Source organism: Papaver somniferum, chromosome 9 (assembly GCF_003573695.1).
Source record: "Papaver somniferum cultivar HN1 chromosome 9, ASM357369v1, whole genome shotgun sequence".
Classification (NCBI taxonomy): domain Eukaryota; kingdom Viridiplantae; phylum Streptophyta; class Magnoliopsida; order Ranunculales; family Papaveraceae; genus Papaver; species Papaver somniferum.
The window spans coordinates 132353909-132364218 of NC_039366.1; positions in this window are offsets into that span (position 1 = coordinate 132353909).

Genomic DNA, 10310 nt, shown 5'->3' on the forward strand with positions numbered 1-10310 from the left:
ATTGGACTTTGATATTCATAATAGTATTATGACATTGTTTAATAATGATCGAGAATCTCGATTTCTCTCATTATTTATGCTATGGATCTTCAACAATGGTGATGCTAAACTTACAACCTTTGGGATCATTGGAGTACTTCGAAGGACGAAGATTTCAAGGAACGTTGAAGATTAGACTATGGAATAGGAGCCATTAAAGTTTATCTTTTTTGTATTCCATATGTATTAATAGTTTTGCCACTAAAATTGACAAAGGGGGAGATTGTTAGAGCATAGCTCGGTCGACCTCGCATGCGTTTCTATATCAAGCATGTTTGTCAATGTTAATGATCAAAACTGTAAGTCTTGATTTCTAGGCTAAGTCTCGGACTAGGATAGGAAAAGTGTAGTTGAGCTCAAGAACTTCATGGTGATTCAACGACAACGACGAAGATCTGCACAAGGAACCGTGGAACTTCATCAACAAAAAGGTATGTGAAGACTTGAACTTATCTATCACTCGAAAGTCTATCTATTCTATCTCCTACTTTTTATGATAAAAAAGTCATATGCTATTGATGAGTGCTAAAAAGTGCATATATTTATCCCTTTTTGTTGGCATTTTAACTCATCTTTTGTGCATTAATTCTACATTTTATCCCATATTCTGTATTTTCATTGTTTTCAAGAATAAATATTTTTATTAATTAATTTTGCATTTTTAGGTAATAAATAAAGTTCGGATGAGTCGCGGAGCGAAAAGAGCAGAAAAGTAGTGAAAAGCCGGGAGAAATTACGCAAGGAAACCGCGAAGAATGGTGCGCACAACCTCATTTTCTACACACAAAAGCGCCTCCGTTCTCAGCCATCAGATCAGTTCTCAGAAGCATCCGACGGTCGCTCCTTGCTGATCATCAAAATCTGATGTCTCTGCCAAGCACCACAGCGCTGAAATTCCAAGCCTTCAGATTAGATGGTAGTTGAATCCAACGGTCGCTCCCTTGCTGCTCATCGAAGTTTGATATACCCGCCTAACACTACAGTACCTAACTCCATCAAGTACCGTTCATTTTGTTGTATCATATAATCCAACGGTCTCTCATCGCTTGCCTCCGCATCACCGTCCGATCTACCTACCATCTCCGCATCTCGCAGCTCAGAGTCACAGATCATCAAGACTCGATGCATCTGCCTTACACCCTAGTACGCGAGCCCATCCACCTAACCCAAACACACCCCCCTTCTCTCCCAAACCATCGAGCATATCAGAAAAATACCAAAAAAAAATCAAGTATTTATCAATTCCATCATCTCTTGTTCCAAAAATAAAAAGAGATTTGTCAATGTAAATAAGAGTCATGTAAATAGTCATCTTTTGTTGTTTCGTTGTAATAAGCAAGGAGGGTGTATGCCATTGATGTACAACGCGAGTAATTGTGAAATACCTCCAACTCATTCACAATTCTCGTAAAGTCCGGACAGCTAGCTAGATTTCGACCTCAGTTCTTAGCCTGAGAAACTATCTCTTGGTGATTAGTAGTCATAACTTCAGATCTTTCTTTACACATGTGTAGATACACTTTACACTCTTATCACATGTCTTTTTTTTGTTATCAGTGCTAGGATTGTGCCTTCGATAGCTAGATTGACATCTCCATTTTGCTGTGAGCTTAAACTGTTTTGCACATGTCACGTTTGATGGAATCTGAGCTTATATTTTAACCTAGAACTTTGTAGGTACGTTCTAAGCAAACCTTCACGAGACTTCAACTCGTCCACTAGGGACACTTAGTGGTTTAAAAGGCTTAGTGCATACGCTAAATGCATTCGAGAGACCAGCGACAGTGGTATAGTTAGGATTTCCTTAGTTTTGTTTTACTTGAGGACAAGTAAAATTCAGGTTTGGGGGTATTTGATGAGTGCCTAATATTGTATATATTTATCCCTTTTTGTTGGCATTTAACTCATCTTTTGTGCATTAATTCTACATTTTATCCCATATTCTGTATTTTCATTGTTTTCAAGAATAAATATTTTTCTTACTTAATTTTGCATTTTTAGGTAATAAATAAAGTTCGGATGAGTCGCGGAGCGAAAAGAGCAGAAAAGTAGTGAAAAGCCGGGAGAAATTACGCAAGGAAACCGCGAAGAATGGTGCGCACAACCTCATTTTCTACACACAAAAGCGCCTCCGTTCTCAGCCATCAGATCAGTTCTCAGAAACATCCGACGGTCGCTCCTTCATAGAGCATCAAAATCGGAAGTCTCTGCCAAGCACCACAGCGCTGAAATTCCAAGCCTTCAGATTAGATGGTAGTTGAATCCAGCGGTCACCTCATCACTGTGCATCAAATCCCGATGATTCCGCCCAACACTACAGCACCTAACCTAATCTAGCACCGTTGACTTCGTTGTGTTCCACATCCAACGGTCGCTACAAACTGCTTCTCTCTTAGCCGTCCGATCTACCTACCATCTTCCCATCCATCGCTCCTTGTCGCAGATCATCGAACCTCGCTGAACCCGCCTAACACCTAAGTATCGAACACCCTATACCCCTAGCCAAACGCCCCCTAACCCAAAATCACTCGACCTCTTCTCCTCCATACCCTGTTGCAGAGAGCTGCTCTGCAACTCCATCACCTCCACCATGTCCTGCCACCACCAGAACACCACCTCTGCCACTGCCGCTTCATCACCAAACACCATAGCCACCCTACATCAAAGACATCGAAACCCATCCATCCTATTAGCCTATTTCGCTAGTTTCACAAACCCTCTCAAATTTAGGGTTTTGAAATTAGGGAAATAGAGTTATAGGCATGACAGAGATGGAAGAAGAAGCAATAGAAGCATGGGAAGAGCAGGAGGAACAAGAAGAGAGCATGGGTCGTCGACGTGGGTGAAGAATTTTAGGTAAACCCTAACCCTAGTTTTCTCGGTTTTGGGAATTAGGGTTCGTCATTCCTTTTTTGTATAAATTGAGGGCTGGGTATTACTGTTGAGGTGTTCTTGGTTAGCCGAGATACCCCCTAATTGGGTTAATTCCAATGTCAATTTTACTGTTGATGATTCTGATGATTCTGAGTGTGAACTTGCTAATTTGATTGATGATTGTGAGCATGATGTGACATGTGTAGATGATTTAGGAGATTTTGATTTGATTAATAATGATGTGCCTATCGTCCTACATAAGTCACAATCTGATGGCCTTCCACCCAACCTAGATTTGGTTTGTACCCATATTGACAAACCGACTTTTCTGAGAGTCCCCAACCTAGGTTTGGAACTGTGTGCTTCCCAAGTCCTCTTGGACTATTTTGCTTCTAAGTATAATACATCTGAGGAACCACAGTTGGAAATTGCATGTTTGCCCGTCCATAGCACAGTTCACTTTGAGTTAGATCTTGTGCATGATGAACCCCCAAAACTGCGCGATTTTGTTTTCAAAATTGTATCTTCTGTAAAATCCAGGTTTGGGGGTAGCTCATTTGGTTTCACAGCTTCACGTGCTTTTCTTTCATGTGTGAAGTTGTTGAAACCGCTACACTTTGTCTTTTGGGTTGATCCTCAACTCTTTAAACTTTTGGTGTATGGTGAATTTTTTGTATATAATCCAGTAGATAAATTTTAAAACTTTTTGGTTTCTTTTGTATATATTTTTGCTAATCCAATATAATCTAAGTTGAAAATGTTGGATTCTAGCCGGTGAATAATGGAGTTCGGTTCGTGTTTTCGACGAATCGGGTATTCTCTCTCCTTTTACTCTACTTAGCATGTTCCTCTTCATATGTTGCATTATAATTTTGTTATCTTTTGAAACATTGAGGACAATGTTTAGTTTAGGTTTGGGGGTATGGAATGGATACCATGATAATATGCTATAATTGAAAACGAACTCCTTCTTCTTTTGAAAAAATCGAAAAAATTCAAAAAAAAAATTAAATTAAAAAATTAGAAAAATCATAAAAATGGAGCTCATTTACCTTGAAATGTTGACTCTTGTGCAAATATGTATTTTTATTAGGAGTCTTAGTCTAGATATTTAGGCACCCTGATTCTAGCACAATTCACATAGTGATAAGAATTTGCACGCGCACGATCTACCAATACATGTATGGCCTCGATCTTCAAGGTGTTGGATAGGAAGTTACGATTGCCAATCACTTTAGAATACTGAACGAAACTTGACTAGCTTGTTCTTTGGTTGGTTGGGATAGAAGGTGGAGGTTACATTAAGAAAGACAACCATCGAATTTAACTGGGTGCATCAAAAAGGGCTACCTCTTGCAAAGTGTCATGTAATTTTTTGTTTCTTCTTGTTATGTATCAAAAGTGTTTCCTTGTTCAAAAAAAAAAAAAAAAAAAAAAAAAAAAAAAAAAAAAAAAAAAAAAAAAAAAAAAAAAAAAAAAAAAAAAAAAAAAAAAAAAAAAAAAAAAAAAAAAAAAAAAAAAAAAAAAAAAAAAAAAAAAAAAATCAAGTATTTATCAATTCCATCATCTCTTGTTCCAAAAATAAAAAGAGAATAGTCAATGTAAATAAGAGTCATGTAAAGAGTTATTTTTGTTGTTTCGTTGTAATAAGCAAGGAGGGTGTATGCCATTGATGTACAACGCGAGTAATTGTGAAATACCTCCAACTCATTCACAATTCTCGTAAAGTCCGGACAGCTAGCTAGATTTCGACCTCAGTTCTTAGCCTGAGAAACTATCTCTTGGTGATTAGTAGTCATGACTTCAGATCTTTCTTTACACATGTGTAGATACACTTTACACTCTTATCACATGTCTTTTTTTTGTTATCAGTGCTAGGATTGTGCCTTCGATAGCTAGATTGACATCTCCATTTTGCTGTGAGCTAAACTGTTTTGCACATGTCACGTTTGATGGAATCTGAGCTTATATTTTGACCTAGAACTTTGTAGGTACGTTCTAAGCAAACCTTCACGAGACTTCAACTCGTCCACTAGGGACACTTAGTGGTTTAAAAGGCTTAGTGCATACGCTAAATGCATTCGAGAGACCAGCGACAGTGGTATAGTTAGGATTTCCTTAGTTTTGTTTTACTTGAGGACAAGTAAAATTCAGGTTTGGGGGTATTTGATGAGTGCCAAATATTGTATATATTTATCCCTTTTTGTTGGCATTTTAACTCATCTTTTATGCGTTAATTCTACATTTTATCCCATATTCTGTATTTTCATTGTTTTCATGAATAAATATTTTTATTAATTAATTTTGTATTTTTAGGTAATAAATAAAGTTCGGATGAGTCGCGGAGCGAAAAGAGCAGAAAAGTAGTGAAAAGCCGGGAGAAATTACGCAAGGAAGCCGCGAAGAATGGTGCGCACAACCTCATTTTCTACACACAAAAGCGCCTCCGTTATCAGCCATCAGATCATTTCTCAGAAGCATCCGACGGTCGCTCCTTGCTGAGCATCAAAGTTTGATATCTCCGCCTAACACTACAGTACCTAACTCCATCAAGTACCGTTCATTTGGTTGTATCATATAATCCAACGGTCTCTCATCGCTTACCTCCGCATCACCGTCCGATCTACCTACCATCTCCGCATCTCGCAGCTCAGAGTCACAGATCATCAAGACTCGATGCATCTGCCTTACACCCTAGTACCCGAGCCCATCCACCTAACCCAAACACACCCCCTACCCAAACACAGTCGAGCCATACCCTCTCCACCATCTTCTCCACAGCAGAACCACCGTACACCATCTCCTTCACCTCCACTGTCACCACCACACCGCCACCAAACACCACCATACCACCTCAATCATCATCCTACACATAATTGAACACCTTCCCCCATCATTCTAGCCCCTTATCCCATCAGCTCATTACCTAACCTAAACCCTAGGTTATGGATTGATGGATTAACGTGTGCTAGAGTTGAAATTGGCGCATGAGAAATGGAGTAGGAGCAATTACAAAGCATGGGTTGCGATCAATTTGATGTGCTATATCAAGTTAGGTGAGAAATTACTGAACCCTAGTCTACTGTCAGTTTGAACTGAAAAATTTGGGGAAGAACCCTAATTGTATAATTTGGGTCTGTGACTATAAATAGCACCATGGGTTGTGTATAATTTTCATGTTGGGATTAGCCCACATCCAGGACTCTCATGTCCTGTTAACTGTTAATTTTCAATTTTCAATTTACAAGCTCATTTCAGTTCATGTTGTTCTCAATATTGTTTCTTGTTAATTGCTGTGCTCTTGTTATGTTTGTGATGTTGTGTTATTCACTGTTAATGTGTTAAGTATCATGTTAGGTTAAATTAATTCCTGTTAGTATTTCAGTTCTGCTCCTGTTAGTTGTGCTTATGTTCATGTTTGTTTATATGTTTATCCTCATTGTTGTGTCATGTTTAATTCACTGTCATTTGAAGGAATGTTAGGCTAGATACATTTGAAGCAATGAACTGATTGTGTAATGGAAGAAATCAGTGCTTAAAGCAAGCTGATTTTCTTGCCATTCCCTGTGTATGCTTGTATGCAATGTGCTGATTGTGCATTGGGGGAAATTAGTGCTCACTAGTGACAATGAGCAAGCTAATTTTCCTCCCATTCTTTTAGTTTGCCTGTATTCTGCCTAGCCTTGCTTCATTTCAGTTTCTTCACCACAACCCTGCCCTTGGCCTTAGGCCTTGGTTCATTCTTGTTTTGTTTTGCTTGTGTTCACCTTGTTGTTGCTGTTTAGTTTTTCCTTTGCTTGTACATTCTGTTGCTTTTCTGTTTGCATTTCCTACTGCTGCTGCACTACTCATCTTGTACATTTTATTGCATTGCTGCAACTCTCTTGCAGCTGCTGCTGCTGCCTTCCTGCAGTTCCTGCTGCATTACTATCTGCCCTGCAGCTGCTGTTGCTGTTTTCTTTTACTGCCTTTGATTGCTTGTACATTCTGCTGCTTTTTGCTTGCACTGCTCTGTGGCTTAGGTCTTTGCCACTGTGCTGTTTTCCTTTGGCTGCTGCTGTTGCAGCTGTTGTTGCTGTTGCCCCCCTTGCAGTTGCCCTTCTGTTGCTGCTGTAGCTGTTGTCTGCTGCAGCTCCACTGCTGCTTCCTCCCCAAAGGCCAAGCTCAGACCCCATCCAACTGAACCAAAGCCCAGTTGTTTAACCCAAAGGCCTAGTTCAATAGCCAAGCCCAATTCAGTCAACTGTGGGCTTAACCAAAGCCCAGTTGTTTAAGATCAAAGCCCAAACTCATTAAGGCCCAATCCAATTTAACTGTGGGCTTAATCAAAAGCCTAAGTTTAAAGCCAAAGCCCATTTGCACTTTCAAAGACTAACTGAGCCCAAGCTCAGTTCCTTTTATTGTTATCAAACCCAATAGTACATTAAGCCCAACACTTCCAAAAGGCTTCTAAGCCCAAAGCAAACTTAGGAACCCAATTAGCTAGAAACATTTCCAAAACACACCCGATCTCTGTGGATCGACCCGTACTTGCACGAGCTACAACCGACGACCGTGCACTTGCGGTATTACTGTAGGCCCCCGTTTTTATTGCGCTTAATTTTACATATCCCAAAGCCTGCCAAGTTTTTGGCGCCGCTGCCGGGGATAATTTGTAGGACCTTTTAGAAGCCTACCAAGTTTTTGGCGCCGTTGCCGGGGATTGGTGTTGTGTTTTATCTGTGTTTTTCTTTAGCTATTTTGTATTTCATTTCATAGCATTTGCTTCTGCATCTGCTTCATTTCATTTGCTGTTGGACCTGCTGATTCTGAACCTGTTTTTCCTCTGCTGGGACGCCACCAAGGAAAAGAACCAAAACCCAACTGGGTTTTTGCAACAATATCAGAGCAGCTGGGCTGTGCTAAAAAGGTAAGCCTAAACCCATTCCATTTGAGAGAACCCAACCTGTGGGCTTCCAAATTTTTAATTGTGGGCTTGTAATAATTAACCCAATTTTTTTGGGCTTTTTATTTTTTTATTTTGGGTTTGTAATAATTTATTTGTGGGCTTGTATTTATTTTTTGTGGGCTTGTTTAAATTCTTTCATTGGACTTGTATTTTGAACTCTGGGTTTAAACCCAGCTGAGCTTGTAAGCATCAATTGGACTTGTATTCCACTCGAAAGTGGACCTCGAAACCAAAGTTTTAAAACAAACGTCGGGCCTTAACCAACTGGGCCAAATTAAACTTTCAAAATTAAAACTTAGTGTTTCGTGGGCCGCAGCCTTCCATCCATTTCATTAGAGGCTTGCACAGTGGGCTTGCTCCCATACAAAAACCAAATTTTATTTTATTTATTTAAAAAAAAAAAAAAAAAAAAACCTTTTGTTCCTTTTGTATATATTTTGCTAATCCAATTTGATCTCGGCTAAAATATGTTGGATTTTTGCCTTGAATAACGGAGTTTTAATTCTGCTTTCGCCGAAATCGGGTATTCTCTCTCCTTTTACTCTACTCAGCATGTCCCTTTCCATATGTTGCATTTTAATTCTTTCCATATTTTGAAACATTGAGGACAATGTTTAGTTTAGGTTTGGGGGTATAGAGTAGATACCACGATAATATGCTATAACTGAAAACGAACTCCTTCTTTTTGAAAAAAATTGAAAAATTCCAAAAAAATTGAAAAATCAAAATTCAAAAAAAAATAAAAAATTGAAAAAAATCATAAAAAATGGAGCTCATTTACCTTGAAATGTTGACTCTTGTGCAAATATGTATTTTTATTAGGAGTCTTAGTCTAGATATTTAGGCACCCTGATTCTAGCACAATTCACATAGTGATAAGAAATTTGCACGCGCACGATCTACCAATACATGTATGGCCTCGATCTTCAAGGTGTTGGATAGGAAGTTACGATTGCCAATCACTTTAGAATACTGAACGAAACTGGACTAGCTTGTTCTTTGGTTGGTTGGGATAGAAGGTGGAGGTTACATTAAGAAAGACAACCATCGAATTTAACTGGGTGCATCAAAAAGGGCTACCTCTTGCAAAGTGTCATGTAATTTTTGTTTCCTTTTGTATATGTATCAAAGGTGTTTCTTTGTTCAGAAAAATACAAAAAAATCAAGTATTTATCAATTCCATCATCTCTTGTTCCAAAAATAAAAAGAGAATTGTCAATGTAAATAAGAGTCATGTAAATAGTCATCTTTTGTTGTTTCGTTGTAATAAGCAAGGAGGGTGTATGCCATTGATGTACAACGCGAGAAATTGTGAAATACCTCCAACTCATTCACAATTCTCGTAAAGTCCGGACAGCTAGCTAGATTTCGACCTCAGTTCTTAGCCTGAGAAACTATCTCTTGGTGATTAGTAGTCATGACTTCAGATCTTTCTTTACACATGTGTAGATACACTTTACACTCTTATCACATGTCTTTTTTTGTTATCAGTGCTAGGATTGTGCCTTCGATAGCTAGATTGACATCTCCATTTTGCTGTGAGCTTAAACTGTTTTGCACATGTCACGTTTGATGGAATCTGAGCTTATATTTTGTCCTTAGGTTTTGTAGGCACACCTCTGGTAAACCTTCACGAGACTTCACTCGTCCACTAGGGACACTTAGTGGTTTAAAAGGCTTAGTGCATACGCTAAATGCATTCGAGAGACCAGCGACAGTGGTATAGTTAGGATTTCCTTAGTTCTGTTTTACTTGAGGACAAGTAAAATTCAGGTTTGGGGGTATTTGATGAGTCCTAAAAAGTGCATATTTCTATATATTTTTCTTGGCATTTAACTCATCTTTTGTGCATTAATTCTACATTTTATCCCATATTCTGTATTTTCATTGTTTTCAAGAATAAATATTTTTATTAATTAATTCTGCATTTTTAGGTAATAAATAAAGTTCGGATGAGTCGCGGAGCGAAAAGAGCAGAAAAGTAGTGAAAAGCCGGGAGAAATTACGCAAGGAAACCGCGAAGAATGGTGCGCACAACCTCATTTTCTACACACAAAAGCGCCTCCGTTATCAGCCATCAGATCATTTCTCAGAAGCATCCGACGGTCGCTCCTTGCTGATCATCAAAATCTGATGTCTCTGCCAAGCACCACAGCGCTGAAATTCCAAGCCTTCAGATTAGATGGTAGTTGAATCCAACGGTCGCTCCCTTGCTGCTCATCGAAGTTTGATATACCCGCCTAACACTACAGTACCTAACTCCATCAAGTACCGTTCATTTTGTTGTATCATATAATCCAACGGTCTCTCATCGCTTGCCTCCGCATCACCGTCCGATCTACCTACCATCTCCGCATCTCGCAGCTCAGAGTCACAGATCATCAAGACTCGATGCATCTGCCTTACACCCTAGTACGCGAGCCCATCCACCTAACCCAAACACACCCCC